Genomic DNA, 17,663 nt, shown 5'->3' on the forward strand with positions numbered 1-17,663 from the left:
TTGAATTCTCACTCCCTTGTGTAAAGAGTCTCCACAGCTCTGCAGTGAGATGAATAAGTGATGAGGACAATATTTGGAATGGCAGACACTCAGGTAACATTACGAGCAAAACTACTGGCCACTTGCCTTGAGTATTGCTGACTTCCATTCCAAACAGTGTAGCCTCAACATCTGTCTTGCTTTTTGGTTGTAAGGAGGTACGGCACTTCAGGGACTAGATCCATGTTTTTCAAATGCCTGTTGAATAAGATGTTACTGATGTTTTTCTGAACTGATAGGTGCATGACTGCCCCAGTGTCAAGAATTTTATTTTTATTTATTTGCAACAAGGAAATGAATAAATACATAAACAAATAACCTCTGTGCTGTTCTGGCTGAATTTCCCCATGTAGAATCCATGCCCTCAAAATGTTTACCAGTGATAGGTACAATTAATCCCAAATACCCATTCAGCAGAATGCAAACAGATGAAATTGCTTCTCAATTCTGCTTCTACATGCAGTGTGGGTGAAAGACATGCTTGTCTTTGTTTTAGTATCTACAGGAAATCTCTGAAGAGATTATCTTAACCTGGGTCCATGGACCTCTTGGGTATCCATGGGTAAATTTCAAGGGGTCCGTGAACTTGGATGGAAAAAAAATGGCAATGTTATTTTCACTAACTTCTAAGTGAAATCTAGCTCTTCTTTCAATAATACATGTTGGCAACAAAGTAATTTATGGGCTCTGGACTCCCAAAAAACATTTGTTAACTTCAATAAATCTCACCAAAATGATTATATCCCCCCCCCCCAAAGATATTGTCTTATTATTGATTTAATGGATTAATAACAAAGCACATATATGTAGGGAGCCATGGAGATAACCTTGGAGAAGGCATCCAGAAGCCGTTAGGACAGCAACCGGTGCTGAAGAGGGCAGGAGAGTATTAGAAAGAAACTCAGATTGAACCCCCTCTTCCCCCTCCTGCCAACTCCATGGGGGATAAGGGGGAGGGAAGGGAAAACACAGGCAGACTTGTAAGATGCTGTTATTGGGGCCTGTCTCAATCAAGTAGAGTTCTAGTGCTAGAAATCAGAAGAAATTGTTTCTCTTATTCCTCCAAATTAGTGGACACAGAGGAATAGGAGGGACAATTTCTTCTGATTTGGAGAAGGAGAAGGAAAAATCAGTTGCTCAGCCGTCCCATAAATTCCAGGGACCTTTTGCATGTATTCTCTGACACTGGACTGAAGGTGCTGGTCAACAATTCAGATAAAGTGTCCAAACTCCCCCAGAGAGCTGAGCAGGAAAATTATGGCTTGCTGATTAGATGCAGATGCAGACTGTCCTATTGTAGCTTGGGCTAGACTGGTAGAGATAGGCAAACTAGCATTATATGTGGATGTCAGCTTAAGTGTTGCATATGCTGCTGTTTTACCCTGCCCACACACACTCCCCTTAATTCTTCTGCCCTCTTCCCCCAGCTTCTCAGATTTGGGCTTGCCAGATTCAGATACTGCAAGAATGCATATCTTATCCTGAGATAAGATTACAGCTCTTGGCAAGAAAGGCAGGTTTCTGATTAGGATTTTTTGGAATGGAAATTTTGAATTTTGAGCTAGTTGCGGAAAGACCGCTTCGGGTTAGAGTTTGAGAATTCAACTAAGTCAGCTAATGAGAGCTCCCCAGGGATAGGGTTTCCCCAGCCTTTGTGGACTTCCAATCTCAGAATTCTCAACAATGGCCATGGTGGCCAGGGAATTCTGGGAAATTCATGTGTGAATGAACTTAGCCCAGGAAATAGGTCTGAACTTCCAATCTCAATGTTCTCCTGATAATGATTTTTTTTCTGTATTAACCATGTTTTCATAACATGGAGAAATCTCTTCTCCCTGCAGTCACAAGTGGTGGAGTGCTGCAGGCTTCACCCCTTAATCAGAGTCAGACCTTCATGGAAGCAGTCGAGTGGGTGGTAAAACAGGTGTTCCTAGAGGACCCATTTTCCTTGACAGCAGTGTGTTTGTGGAGTGGTGACTCACTGGAGCAGCCTACACAATTGTGAAGCCAAGTAAGGAAGGGATTAATGAAAAGGGAGCTTAATTACAATGAGATCTAGGTCACTTTTAACAGATTTCCTCCCCACCTCCCTGCTTCTTTGATACCATGCCCTCCTGTTTGTGTAGTCTTGCTCAGCTGCACAGAGCTGAGACTGTTTTTCTGAGCAGCTTTGGAAGTCCTCTCTAGGCCCTTCTCTGCCATCTTCTGGTGCACCTTCAGGTTTCTGTCAATTTCAGAAGTATTGTGCGGATTCCTAGATAGCCCTCACTCTATCTGCTTGGCATCTTCCTGAGCTTCTGAACCAAATGAGTTACTGATTTTGGTTTATTGAGAGCACAGTTTTGTGGCTTTGCTAAGTATTGGGGGAATCCTTCCAGCAAGGTTCGGACCTTCATGAAAGTCCCTTGTGAGAGTTTAGCTTAAATATGACAAAGGGTGACATGAACTCTCACACATTGGTCCCCCATGGAAGGACTGGCTGTGGAAGACATGAAACTTGCATCAGTTTCTCTACTGATTGTATAGCACCCATTCCATTTGGGCCTGAGTATTTGCCAGCACTACTACCTTTGCCTACTGAGAGCTATGGGCCTTGAGAGAGACAGAAGATGGGAAAGTGTCAAGAAGAACTCTATATTTATGTTGGACAGGTTCCTCTTTGAAGCCAGGTTCGTTTGAAACTTCTACAAGCTCTCCTGAATTTCCATGAAAATTCCATCATGGTTCACATAATCTCTAATCCAGGTGAAAAAGGGATTGCATTGTTCCTCTTGGTGGGAATTCATCCATTGTCTTAGCATGTTATGAACCAGACCTTTGTTTGAAGCCATAATGGATTTATTTGCCATTGTCGCAAATAAAGATATAGAACATAGTCATTATGATTTTGTTACCCCAGGTTCTGTCAAATTTTAACTATCTCCTTGTACAGCTGAACTTCTTTAGTACCTTGCTCGTATCCTTTGACATCTAGTCCAAACATGGACCCCCCCCCTCCCTTCCCTTCTCTTACCTGTGATTATGGTAGGGAATGGAGCATAAGAACATAAGCTATGCCTGTTGGATCAAACCTTTGGTACATCTAGTCGAGCAGTCTGTTCTACCAGTGGCCAACTAACTGTACAAGGAAGTCCATTTGGAGATGGCCTTTGGAGATAGTCCTACTGCCGTCAAGGCTGATAGCCCTTGATCCCCATAACTTCCATGAACTGGTGCAAACCGTTTTTGAAGCCAGCCAAGCTGGCAGCCAATGTCACATTTCAAGGCAGCAAATTCCAAAGTTTACCACAATGAGACTCACTCTCATGAACTTTGTACTTCAAAACCTCTAGAGAACTTGTCTGCCTTTGAAGTATGGAAATGCATTTCTCCCTCCTTCCTGCACAGAGGCACGGAAACACTTTATTTGCTATCTGGAAGATAATTCTGGCTATTCTTACCAATAAATTAATCCTCGGTTTGGACTTAATTGGAAAGGAAACCTTCTCAGTATCATTCCTTGCTTCCTTGGGGAGGAGAATATAATGCGTATTTGTTACATATGCACACACTTTTAATTTTTTTTTTCTTTATCAGCGTTTCCTAGGCAAAGTTGCTCAATGTGATAAGTAGGTTTATTAAAATAATTCTGTCCCACTTTGCTTTGTTTGTAACAATGTGTTTTGCTTTTGAACCTTTTCCTGGCTTGTTTGTTGGAACAATTAGTTGTATTCATCACTCCTTGAGCGATCAAAATGTTTTCCAGCATAGAAACAATATTTATATATTTGGGCTGTCCCTTCCTTGTTCCTTCTGCATGAATATTCATCTGGATTTGATTGTGGCCCCTCACCCCTATATTTGCTTATTTTTGTTGTCTCAGAATTATTTTTCAACCCTCATTTGCAAGAATTATCCATAATACATGACTGATACCTGGGGAGAGAGGAATTCCAGTGCACCCCTAAATCCTCATTTCACACGTGTCATTGTTGCAGAAGTTGGGTAAGCATCTAAGAAGATACGAAGGGAAACCGTAGATCCTGTACTGATTCTCTTCATATCTTCTTAGATGCTTACCCTACTATTGGAAAGGAGCAGAGCTGACAGCAAACGGCCAAGAAAGAAGTCAGCTAGAAACTATTACTTGCACCTTTCTGGCAGAAAAAACAAGTGATTTCTGTAGGTACCTTGACCCAAGGTGGTATGTGTTCACCTTATGCAAAACATGAATGAAACAAACATCCCAACTGGGTTTCTAGCCAAAGGTATCAGTCAAGAGAGTTAGAAAGTTTGCAGTAATGCATCGTACCCCCCACTTAATTTCTCACATCCATTTATATCATAGTGGCACACTCTTGTGTAGGAGAATGTTTATAGCTTTCCTACTAGCTGAGATGTCCGTAACACTTCTGTCCCATTTCACCAAATAGTCAGTGAAGGAAATACATTTAGCCAGAAGAATTCAGTACAGAATTAGATTTTTGGGTACAGGCCATAAAAAGAATGTGAAAAGATCCAGAATATGTGGGCAGAAAGAAGTGAATTTGAAGGGTCCAATCAATTCTGCCCCCAGACCTACTAGTAGAACCATCTCAAGTACACATAGTATCCTAGGTTATTTGCAAATTGGAATCATTTGGTCCCCCAAATTTCTTCTCTGGACCCCCCCTCCCCCAATACTCTTTTTGGACTCAGTGTAAGTTATTACCTTCTTACTTACTCTCTTCTAATTCCAACCTACAGATTTTGTACTAGCTTGTCCCTGTTTTTGGTGCAGCCCGTGGTTTTATCCAGACAAAAAAACAGCAGTTGCTGAACTGACCTTCATTTCCACACTTCTGGCTCAGGGTTGAAATGTTGGGTTCAGGATGATAATGAAACATCTGCAGGAAAACAAGCTGAGAGAATATCAAGAACCCAACATTTCCATCTTTAACCCAACTTCTCCTAAGATGCTGAAGCTTAGTCACCATCGTATCTTTGGGAAGCTTGTTAGACCCCAAGTCCAAGTTTCTCCAACTTATTTCTTATTTTCTTATTCAACAAGTAAATAATTTCTTACTCAGTTGGTGAGTTGGATGCATTTCTTCGGTCCATGGCAGCCCCATATGTATTTTCAGGTAGCGTGCAAGATGGCAACATGATTACTTACCTAATCATATTCTGATTCACACCACTAAGCTTCTGTAAGTATAGAGAATATTCCCACACAGGACACTTATTTTCTCTACTTGCTTAAAATGTGAACTTTTAAAATGTAACTACAGGATTTGGATGGGGAAACAGCTGTTTTTTGTTATTTATTTATTTATTTTGGGGTTATGAAATTGCCATTTTCCCCTATGTTACTCGCCAAGTTCCTTTCCCAACCCTAATTTTTATTTTAAAAAACCCGATTCTTTCAAAGTGTGTTAATAGAAAGGAAGTGTGGGTGTTCCTGCAAGGTTGAGCCAATCCATTTTTATCTCATTATATATCTCCCTTTAAAAACAACAACAAAAAAAGATGCTTTCTTATTATTTGAGCAGTGCTGGGTTTCTAGATCTGATGCGGGGATGATGTTGCTATAACAACACTATGATTCATATAATTTTTGCAACAATCTGTTGGGATTGAGTTTTGTAGCTGAACATTTCTACATGGTAGAGCCAAAGAGCTGTCTTCTGATGAGGGATCCCTCTTGTTCCTCTGCCCAATTCCAGAAAAGACAATTAGAAGTTATCCTAATTTCTCTTTAAAAATGTTGTGGGCCCTTTAAGTCTGTTGGGATGGTTAACAAAGTCACTTCCTCAAAAGCAGATGGCAAAAAATGACATGAACCAGGATTGTTTCAAGGCTGAAGAGATGTTTCTCCTGCTTTGTCTCAAGGTGTATCTCCTAGGCTGGAGATGGCTACCTCAGTCAAGATCATGGTCTGGGATCTAGAGTATAAACTCTAGAGTATAAACTCTTCCAAGACTGTTCCTGTTTAAACTTTCATTCCAGAATAAAATAAACCCAGTTGCTAGATGTCTGACTTTTCCATTATATAGACTTGATTATCTGCTTGTTTAGAGGTCCATCAAGAACTATTGGTCTTAAAGGCTGCATATTAGCTGCAACTTGGCAGCAGGACTCCAAATACCAGTGGCAGAGGAACAGTGGAGGGAGAGGGGTGTGTCCCTGTCTCCTCCTTGTAAGCCCCCCAGAGTATACTCAGGAATATCTGCTCTGAGAGGAGAACTGGTGATCCTGAATAAAACAAGGTCAAGACCTTAAGATCAAGGATTCTAATGTTTTAGGAATCAAATCTAAGGGAGCTCTAGAAATCTTGTTCAAAAGTGATTCTACTCCATGACAAGAGGTCTTGCCTTGTACATGGGATGGTAGAAAATTTAGTGTTATTTTTTTAAAGAATATGGCAAATGAGCAAAACAATGTGGTTGCTTGAGAAAGAGGATGCTCAGTGTTTAGTTTTTGAAGGTCTGTCTTTTTAAAAGCTGTATTAGTAGTATTGAATTAGATTCCTCCCTCCCTCCCTCCCTCTTAGCTAATTGCATATGACACTTTGGGGTCACATGCAATCTTGAGAGCTGAAATACAGCTCTCCAAACTTTATTACCAAACTATAATGTTAACTGTGATCAAAAGGAGGAAATGATTAAATACACGACTGGGGAGTAATCATATTAATCATAATTAAATTTAATTAAGTTTCAGGGTTACTTTATTATTTGTCCTGTTCCTATTCAATGCTTTTTAGAATATGTCCCCATGTGTGTCTCAGCTTGGAAAGTTGTACATCCTTGAACTAGATGCTAAGCATACCCCAGATGTGGTCAGCAATGCTGTGAATGCCTTTGGAAGACCTAAAGGACCAAGTTGGGGACAAATTGTCATGGAGATTATCTATGTGGTTGCTACAAATCAACAATGACTTGATGGCACATAATCAATTATCAATGCAAAGTGCAGAAAAAGAGTAAGAACTAGTGACTGAAATAAATTTAAAACAGGAGATAAAAGAAAAGGTTATCTAATTCCCACCAGCACCATTCGCTATATTGCTCTGTACCTTTCTTTCCTGCTTCTACTGTGTCCATACATGAATTCATACATTGCTATTTGTTCTTCAAACTTCTCACCTCTCTGTTTTGGAGGATTCCATCTTGAATGGAACAGGACCTCTTAACTAGTGAGATGTATGCAACAAGAAGTTGGCTTGCAAGGGATTATTATTATTGTTTTGTTAAGCCAAGATAGTGTACATACTTAATGCTCCCGTCTCCTGTTTCCCCACAACAACAACCCTATGAGGGGGATGAGCTGAGAGAGGGTGGCCCACCCAAAGCCACCCAGCCAGCTTCCATGGCTAAGGCAGGACTAGAACTCAGTCTTCTGATTTCTAACCCAGCATCTTACCCACTACACCAAACTGGTTTTCACATAGATTATTGCACTGCATTGCAATTTCATATTATAATCTAATACATACATTAGAAGTCCCAGCTTCTGTAGAGACTGTGCTTGGGGTAAAACTAGGCTTTGATTGCCTTTGGGACACATTGACCAAAAGGTGCTCAAACTGACTGTTACTGTCCTTTCCGTTAGCAGGAAACATGGCATGTGGCATAGATCCATCTAAAGCTGGTAACGTTGTGTAGCTTACTGGAAAACATTTAAGAGGTAAGAAGGGCAGTGCTGGGCAAAGCTGCATCTCTTCAGTTTGGTTAGTATGGAAGTGAAAAATTCACCCATGAGTTTTGTTTCAATAAGGACTCATCAGTAGTCACAATTTTCTTCACTTAAAAAGTTCACATGCTGGAGAAGACCAAGTTGAAAGATTCGCCTGTCCCTAGAGTTCAAAGCATGCATCATCTAATTAAGATGGGCCTTGGCAGTTGAATTTAAATTTTGTGATTGCCATGAGTACAAAAATATAAGTTTTTGAGGTATGGTCAAGGATGATCTCTGTTTCCCATTGCAGGTAGAAGATGCAGACCCACCCCCAAAGGTACAGTGGAGCACCCCAGAGGTGTGAGGTCATCCAAGTTCTTCCCCAGCTGCACTGCCTCATTGCAACATCAGGAGAAGACAGAACCATTCTGTTCCCCTCAGTTATATTTTATATTGGGAGAGAGTTGGTGGTTGATATGATGAACACATTTCTGGATCCTGTGATGATGTACTACTATTGAAAATAAAATAAGAATAAGAATAAAAAGAAAAAAAAAACTTGCACTGTTTCAAACATTAGGCTGTAAAATAGAGATCCGTGGATGCTCTCCAAATTTTAACGTGAGAAGCAGTCCTATAAATCGTTTGTTTATACTGTGCATAGGTAGGGAACTGAGGTGGAACGTGGCTCAAAAATGGATGTAGCAAAGGTCCACAGATGAGCTAATTCAAAGGCAACATCACTTGTAGGCCAGGATCTTGACTGAGAAGTTTCTCTAAAAAGGGAAGTAGAATGGAAATAGGGGCAGCTGGTGGGAACCAGATGGGAAGATTATGGAGCAAAGCTAGAAAGAAATGTCAAGGATAAATGTTTTACTAAGCAAATGGCCAGAATTGTTTGGAAGCCAACTCAGTTTGAGGAGGGGAAAAAAAGTGCATTTTACTATCTTGGGACAAGAGGATAAAATAGAAGGTATGTATGGCAAACTGTGGTCAGAACTGAGTTAACATTAGCCTCTGCCTGCAAGAAATGTCCTGAAGGAATAGCTGGTAGGAAGGGATTAAAGCTGAGGACTCAGCTTGTGGGAATACGAGCTCTTCAGCTGCAGAGATAATGTGCTTGTTCTCAGGAAAAGTGTGAGCATAGCCCTGGAGGAGTAGGATCTAGTTCAAGGTCAAGGCCAGATGTGTGGACCTGTCAGTTACACTGAAGAAACTGCTGATGTTAGATTGTACAGTAGTAAAAAGATGAGCAGATATATCTCCCCAATGCTATCAGGGGTCCAATCTAGCACATCATGTTCCCTGACAACTCTGTAGTTTCCCCCTCTTTAACTATACTGCTGACATTTGATCCAAAGAAGCAGAAGAATTGGGCCTCTGTCATGTGTCTACCTTCAAGCATTGACAAGGACCCTTGGCTTTAAATTTAGGAATGAATGTCCTGAAATTATGGAATAATTCCTGAAAAAGGACCTTTGGTATCTTAGAACGTTAAATTAGATCCCAGCCTGATCATTTCAGACACATACTCACGCACCCAGAGGACTGACCCTAGTTTTCTGTCCTGGTTAATTACATTAAACTCCATTTTCATGGTGACATGATAGTTTAAGAGAGGCTGTCACAGCCTCAATGCATATTAAATCTGTAAATAACACTCTGAGGTCAGTGTACCTTTGGGCAAAAGGCAATTAGGACACAGTTTGGAATGCACCATATTTTCCAATTAGTGGGAAAGGATGGCTGATGTTTGCAATGAGGCTGGGGAAAGATGTTACCATGGGCAGCTCTTCTCTACAGGGTCGGTTGGTGTGGCAGAAAACAGCAGTCATGGATTGAAAATAGAGCAATAGAAAGAGTGTGACTTGTAGCACCTGATCAGGAACTGTGACATTGGTTGGGGGAAGCGATGGTAGTAACCAGTTTCAGAACTGGTTACAGAGAGAGTAGGAAGGGATGGAAAGATGAGAGATGACTTATTAGGCATTCCGGTGCTTGCTCTAAGGCAGTTAATAGATACAGTGGGTTTATATAATGTCCTCTGAGATCATCAAATGGATTGGCCTATGCAGCCAAATGTCATTTTAAGAACATAAGAATATGAGCAGTGCCCTGCTGGATTGGACCCTTGGCCCATCTAGTCCAGTGGCCAGCCAAGTGCACAAGGAAGCCCACGAGTCTCCCAGTAGGTGGCCTTCAGATGCAGTCCCATTGCCATCCAGGCTAAGAGCCATCGATCCCCAGGACTTCCATGAATTGAACTTCGAAGCCAGCCAGGCTGAAGGCAGCACCACATCTCATGGTAGCAAATTCCAAAGTTGAATGATGCGTTGTGTAAAAAGTTGAACTGCGTGTTTCTCACCTTCAGTGGCAAGTGACGCTAGTAGTTCAACCATCTCAGAAGCTACACCTCTAGTTGGATTGCCTACTTAGATCACCTCTTTACTCTCCACCCATATTGCTTTCCTGTTTTCTGTTACAAGATCGTTTTGCTTGCTTCACAGAAGGGTTCCCTATGTTTGGAAAGTTAACAATAGTTATGCCTGCAAACCTTGATTGGCTTAAGGAGTGAATTCTTCCATTAAATCTTCAGTTTCTTTTTATCTATTCACTGGACTTGTATCATGCCTTTTCTTCATGAGTGCTGCATGCCTGCGTTCACTTAGTTGACTAATGTATTTACTCTCCAAGTGTGGATAAAATCTGAAAAGAAATGACAGGAGAAGGAACATTAAAGATATTTTTCACTTTTGTGAAAATGGAAATGCTCTTGTCCTTCCAAAACAATTTTTTTTTTTAAAAAAAAACTCTCTGTATCCAAGTTGGATAATATGCAGATTCTTTAAAGATTTAATCAGTACCCCAGAAGCCCTTGAGGCATTCTAGCTTTTGCTTGTCATCTGAAACTTGATGAAAAAATGAGAAATAAATGGATGGGAAGAAAACACAGTTCTTTCAGCTACGTATATCTACTCAAGTTTATTTTCAGTCAAATATAGAGTTTTTCTCCCCAACTTCCCTTCAGAGGAAAAATGGATTAATCTAGCAAATTGCCATAATCATTGATGATGTGAGTATTTATCGTATTTAGATAGCCACCCATTTACATAAAAGGGACTCTGGGCGGCATACAACAATTAAAACGAATGAAAGAATATTGTTTTATTCTTTTATTTATTTGTTCTTTATTTGATAAAGAATAAATAAATATTCCAGGCAGGATGCTTTGCAATACAGTATTCTTGCTTCAAGGAGAATCACAGTGAACGGGATGGAGTTGAACTTGTAACTCTACCTGTTGCATTACAGCTGTTCAAAGTTTTTTGTTAATAATATCTGAACAGCAAGGATCCGGAGCCTGAGAGTTTTTGTATATTGTATATTGTGTATTGTATATTATCATTTTAATTGATTTTAACTGTTTTGTAAACTGCCCAGAGTCGTTTCAATGAGAAGGGGAGTGAAAGAATTGATACAATAAATACATAAATAAATACATGCATACATACATAAATAAGAGTTCAGTAAAAGAAAGTTTTCCATACTTTCTTTCCCTCTGCCCCCAATGCTAAATAATACCCCATATCCTTCCTGCGCCTTCTCCAAATAGACTGGGAGTCACCCATTAACACCTGATGAAGTTTTGTAGTCATAAATGGCCGCAAGGATTCGTTTTTCCCTGAAAACCCACTGTATAAAATAAGGTCACTTCAACCCCTAGTGATTAGGTGAACGCGTTGCTGTAGTTTTCATGGCACTGATCTGTTTTGCCCTTCTCTTTTTCCAGAATCCCCCTTTTCTTTTTTCTTTTTAATTTCCCCATCAAGCCAAGTGCCTTGGACATTTCTGGTGATCTCTCATCCAAGTGCTGATGAGATATGACCGTGTTTAGTTTTCTTTTTCTTTTTAAATAATTTTTATTAAAAGATTTTACATATGTAATAAGAAATACATTCAAAGAAAAAAATATAGTAAATGTGAAAAAGCAAAAAAGAAAAGGAAGGAAAAGAAGAGAAAAGAAGAGACAAAAAAATGAAAAAAAATAAAAGAACAGAAAACAATAGCTAGATAGCTAGAAAGCTAGCTAGCTAGCTAGCTTCCGATCTTCTTCTCAGTAGTTATACATATAATTCTAATCAAACCTCTCTCTCTAAGGTTTCATCATAATTCCCTTCTTTCTATAACCTATTCTTTCTAATCATCAAAACCATAAGTTACAAAATCATTTTCCTTTTTACACAAAAAGTCCATAAGGGGTTTCTAGTCATTAGTAAATGTCAATAATGAGCTTTCTCTAATCAAAGAAGTGAGTTTGGCCATCTCAGCAAGTTCTGTCAATTTCACCAACCATTCCTTTATGGTGGCTAATGCAGAATCTTTCCATCTTTGTGCATATAGTAAACTCATGGCAGTAATCATATATTGAAATTATCTCCCCTGGATTTTTCTAACTTTTTATCTATCAGTCCTAAAAGGAAAAGTTCTGTCTTCAAGACCATGTTAGTTTTCAAGATCAGTGAAGTTTGATTGAATGCTGCCACCTAGACCACAATCCATATATTTGAAATGGAGAAAATGGATCTATTTATTTGATTTGGTTAACTTTATTTATTTATATTTCAAATTTGTCACCACCCATCTCACTGTGGGGTAACTCCTCACCTTTCCTGCAGGGATAATTTCTCTGCAATTATTCCCACAATAACCCCCTGTGGGGTAGATTGGACAAAGAGAAAGAGTCACCCAACAAACCGCCGTGGCTGAGGGTGGACTTCAAGGGTGTCTGCAAGGAGGAGCTTCAATCACATGGCTGTGGCTGCCATCTTGACCTTTTTGATTGCCTCCTTGTAGACGGCGTCTCCATGATCCTAGTCCACATCTCAACCACTAGACCACACTGGCCTGTTCCTACAAAGATCATGCCCTGAGAATAATTTAAACCAGGACCTTCACTGCTAATATTGATTATCCCTGACTCTGCACTGACTTTCTTGTTACTTAAAGTGATTTAGAAACTGTATGCCTTTAAAAAGACTCTACAAAAATAACTGTATCTCCATTTGTGTCACAGTTTGTGGAAGAACCTCAATTGATCAGAAGAGCTGGATTTAGGAAGACAAAAGTGGAAACCAATTAATTCCTTTTCTTGCACAAGGTAACAATGGGGGTGGGAGGTGGCTTAATTTTGTAATTGGAGGACAGAACTTGTGCATTTGTGTGATTCTTCTATGTTTGATCAAGAGAATGTACAAAAAGTCTACTGCTTCAGTCTGCCCCCAGTGGCATTCAGGTGCTGGCACTGAGTGGAATTCTTTTAAAGTTATTTCCATTACAGTTGTTTGGGGAACCCTGATAACTGTTTGAAGGGGTGCATCAAGCATTGGTGTGTCTACATGGAGAGAAGTATGTCATGGGGTATTTCAGAGTTCTACCCTGGACCCAGTGCTCTTCAACATTTTCATAAAGGGCGTAGGGCAGGCAATAGGAGGGATGAAATGTCAGGTTCTGCACTTAGGAAGGAAATCTAGACGCACAGATAGCAGTTGTACTTCTGGGAAGAATCTGCACAGGTGAAGCATGAGCCAGCAATGTGCTGCAGCTGCCTGAAGACCCAGCGAAATCTTGGGCTGCATGTCAGGTTCAGCCCAAGAAACTCCACAAGACAGTACTGGAACAGCTCAGTTACTTTATTAGCTTGCACCTGCTAGACAGAATCTTGCCAAGCTAACTCTAACTCCCCAAGCCAGCAACTAAACACCATGAATTCCTTAGGGTGGTGCCAGTCTCATCCTCTTCGCTTTCCCATGCTCAGGCTGTGGGCTGAGATGCTTCTGTCCTTGAACATTCTCATCCCAATCCATCACACTGCATCAACAGAGGTACAGCTAGTCCCCAGTTTAAGAACGAGTCCTGTTCCCAGGGTCTGTCCTTAAGTCAAATTTGTATATAAGCTGGATAATACTGTGTAAGTAATATTGTGTAATGAACTTGAACCATTGTGTATTTAACTTGAATCATTGTGTATTTAACTCAAATTTTGCTACAATAGGCTCTGTTTTTAATTATGGGTCATCTGTAACCAGGGCATTCTTAACTTGGAGACCACCTATATAGCACTGAGATTGTGGGAAGTGATTGTTGTGCTTTACATTGCGCTGGTCAGGCCTCACCTGGAATACTGTGCCAATTCTGGTTGCCACAGTACAAGAAGGATGCTGAGGAACTGGAAAGAGTGCAGAGGAGAGCATAGAGATAGTGAAGGTCTTGAAGACCGAATCCTACAAAGAATAGTTAAAAGAACTAAGTATGTTTCACCTAAAGAAGAGAACACTAAGGGAAGGCACGATAATAATCTTCCAATACCTGAAAGGCTCTCACACGGAAGATGGATTTGTTCTCCATAGTGCCCAAGGATAGGACAAGAAACAGAGTGGAAGCTTGGAATTTGATCCAAATTCAAAATCAGGAGGAATTCCCTGATTGTGAAAGCCATTAAGCAGTTGACCAGCCTGCCTCCTGAAGTCTTGGGAGCTCCATCACTGGAGGTTTCAAACAAAGGTTGGACAGCCATTTGTCAGGAGTGGTCTGAGGATCCCTGCTGTGGGCAGCGTGTTTTGCTAGAAGCTTTTCCAGACCTATGATTCTACTTATCAAGTAGTAGTAATGGTGAAAATTAAGAGGTGGACAGAAAGAAGACTGTCTCAAATATTCACCAATTTCTGAGCAATTTGTACTCTTGGAGATACTTCTGTCTCTCATAGAGTGATGATCTAGGTCAATTGGGGCTTAGGCCTTTGAACCCAATGCTTTCATTAAAGAAGCAAAGCTAATTCAGAGTGAGTAAAGCCAATTCAGAAGAAAGATCAGAATTCCTGGACTGATTGACTTTTTGATTCAAGAACAAGCAGAATTTTGATTGAGAGCAAACAGAGTCCCTTTTGAAGCAGAGAAATGAGGAAATGCAGATTTCATGCCAGCCCTTCCCTCCCCAGACTCAAACCAACCAAAGAAATCAATGAAACACCCCATAGAATTCACACCTAATCATATAGGGACATTGAAAAATTCCTCCCTCTCTGGCGATGAAGGTCTAATGAAAATGTTACTATCTCTACAAAAAGGACCAATGGATGTAAGAAGAGCACTGTTGTCCATGTAGGACTCATGAGGATCCCTGCTCATCAGAAGAATGATGTTTAGAGTTCCCAGGAACGTACTCACAACATACATGGAGATAGGAAGCCCAAATCTAAACCAGAAACTTGTTTGCTGTGATGTCCAACCATTCCTTTTGGGGAAGGTGTTTGCCATCAATCTCCCACAAGGCCATGTTGTCTTTGACCATGGAGATCTGATGTAATATTTGTGGCTAACAGCCAGAAACAAAACTGCAAATACTTCCCACGTTTCAGAATGGGCTCTACTTCAAAATCCTGGGACCTCTTCAGGGGTAGGTGCTGGGTGACACTACCACACCTAAACCCTTCTGTGTCGCCACTGATGCCTTCCTGGAGCCTGGACATTTCAAGACATGATCTAACTGGAGGCCTTTTGATTAATAACTGTAATTTATGCCATTTTGATGTCATTCAGATTGACCAAATTGATCAAGTCTGGCAGCTGTGGATAAGAATAGACTGTCAAAACATGGATACGCTTGTGAGTGTTCAAATTAGGTGCAGTGAGACAGTTTACTGTCAATTTCATCCGTGTTAACTTTCAATGGACAAATTTATTATCTCAGAGCCAGTAAAGCTGTTAATTTTTTTCTGAACTAAAGCTAGGCACAAGGTGAACTTTATCTAATGTATCCAGCAAAGATTCTTGGTAATTCTTTATTTACCTCTGAACTTTTTCTGATCTTTGCTGAGTTTCAGGGCTAGGATTCTTGGTCTCCGTGGCAAACCTAAGTTAACCGAATAAAAAGAGGAAGATGTGTTTTCCTCATAATGATACTGTACATGTTCTATTCATTAAGTTGCCAATATTTTCTTTTAATTATTTTGTCTGACTTGGATGATCCAGGAATGGCAGGGCAGAAATTAAATAAAATCTAAAATTAATTTAAATTAATGACTAACTGGTGCCTAGTCTCTGGAGACTAGGGGATTGAAAGACTGTGAAAGAAAGTAACTTTATTCAAATATGTGATAATTAAGTTGCAGCTATTTCCCCCATTTCTCACTACTATCTGACTGTGAACAGGCTGTCTGTGTATCTAGTGGGATTCCCTACCAATTTATCTGCACAATTGGGGTCTGATCTCAGCATTTCAGATAAAGGGCAAACTGTAGGGAAAAAATGTTCTCACTCACTAGCGCTTCAGTATTGAGAAGTATTTAATCCTTGTTTCTTTTTCTGCCTATTAGAATGAAATTAAACAAGTACTGTGTTAATTCAGGGACAACCTAAGCTATGCACCACTGTAGGTTTCCAAAGGAGTGTCTTGGGATGGGGTCAAAAAAGTCACAATGGTAGCTGGGACCATGAGATTGAAGCTCTACCCCCTTTTTAACATGCAACACATGTTAAGATAGGGCATGGCTTTAATCACATTGTTGCAGCTGCCATGTTGACTTTTTTTTAATACCCTTGCTGACACTCCTGGTTTTCTATACAGGTAGTCCTTGACTTATGACCATTTGTTCAGTGACCGAAATTATGAATGCACTGAAAAAAGTGACTTATGACTGGTGCCTAAAATTATAGCCATTGCAGCACCCCCACAGTCACATGATAAAAATGTGGGCGCTTGGTAAATTACGACCACAAGGGCACTTCAATTCCCCCCCCCACCTATCCCCCCCCCCCATCTATGCCCTTTTGCCTCCCTGCTGCCTTGTGCTCCGCCGCAGCTGCCTTTCCCAACATCTTCTTGCTCCTGCTGCTGATGAGGTGTGCCCGGCCTGGCTGCTGGGCCAGGCCGGGCTGGACTTTGGCTGTGGGGGGAAGCCCAGACCAGCCTGGCACAGGAGCACGGTGCAAAGGAGCGTTTTGGTACACTGTGCTCCAGGAGCTTTTGGAAAGGGACATTTTGGTGCGCCACATCTCTTTTTTTTCTTTTTTCGCTTTTTTTTCACAGCCGAAGCCCAGCCCAGCCTGGCCCAGTGGCGAGGCTGGGCACACCTGGTCAGCAGTGGGAGGAAGAAGGCGTGGGCAAAGGTCAGCTGGGGCGGCAGAGCACAGGGTGGCAGAGGTCTCGGAGTGGAGGGTGGCGAGGGTGATTGCGGCCAGGACTGGGCTGGGATGGCTGTGGCTTCCCAGGGTGTGGCAAGCAGCCCCAGAGCTGGGTGATTCTGGGGCTGCTTGCTGCTCTGTAAGGCAGGGTGCAGGGTGGCCAGAAGGGCAGAGATGAGGGGAGACAGGCAGGTGGGGGGAGTTGGAGGCAGGGCCTTACCTTACTGAGGTTCAGGGCTGGGAGGGACCAATATCGGAATGGCTTGGATTGGGGTGGGTACTCGTTTAATGACTCGCGATTCTCACTTTATGACTGCATCGCTTAGCAATGGAAATTCCGGTCCCAATTGTGGTTGTAAGTCAAGGACTACCCGTATGCACAGAATGCCCATAAGCAATGAAATAATCCTTTCCCTTCCTCCCCTCTTCCATCCCATCCTGTCTCATCCCATCCCCCTCCTCCTTCCCTCCCTTCCTTTTCCCCTTCCTGGTCCAAAAGGTTACATTCCCTTCTTCAGAAACGTGGTTGGCTACCACAGGACTTAATTGCTGTCTTAGTGCTTTCCTGTTGCGTGAAAGAGCCACGGGACTCTGAGGGTGGGCGAGAACTGGTTCAAATTGTTCCATATCCTTGAGCAAAAGAAAACACAAAACAGAATTGCATTGGGATGTCTGATCCAAGCAACCCCTGTTTTTTGTTGGATCAGAAATAGCTTAACATCAGTAACAAGGTCTGTTATCACGTCAGCCTGGAACCTTTCCTTGTTGGGTTTTGTGGGCTGAAGATGAATCACATTTCTCATCCC

The 17,663-nt window shown here is 41.3% G+C and overlaps 1 protein-coding gene across 9 annotated transcripts in view; it reads left to right on the forward strand.

Moving 5' to 3' along the window:
* Positions 1–17,663, forward strand: part of TSNARE1 (t-SNARE domain containing 1) — a 311,118-nt gene that overhangs the window by 30,855 nt on the left and 262,600 nt on the right. For 2 of the 9 annotated variants that reach the window (XM_088148898.1, XM_088148894.1), the window contains exons 2-3: positions 7,612–7,686; positions 12,752–12,835. The exons of 1 other annotated variant lie outside the window; for it this stretch is intronic. The gene's annotated coding sequence lies outside the window, so the exon portion shown is untranslated. Of the gene's footprint in view, positions 1–7,609; positions 7,687–7,987; positions 8,015–12,751; positions 12,836–17,663 lie in introns of those variants that run through there. 6 more of the 9 variants (XM_088148899.1, XM_088148893.1, XM_088148900.1 and 3 more) reach the window with 5 other exon arrangements.

Source organism: Python bivittatus, unplaced genomic scaffold (assembly GCF_059951505.1).
Source record: "Python bivittatus isolate LINGU-HERP-01145 unplaced genomic scaffold, Pbiv_v1 ctg000590_np1212, whole genome shotgun sequence".
In the NCBI taxonomy this organism is placed as follows: domain Eukaryota; kingdom Metazoa; phylum Chordata; class Lepidosauria; order Squamata; family Pythonidae; genus Python; species Python bivittatus.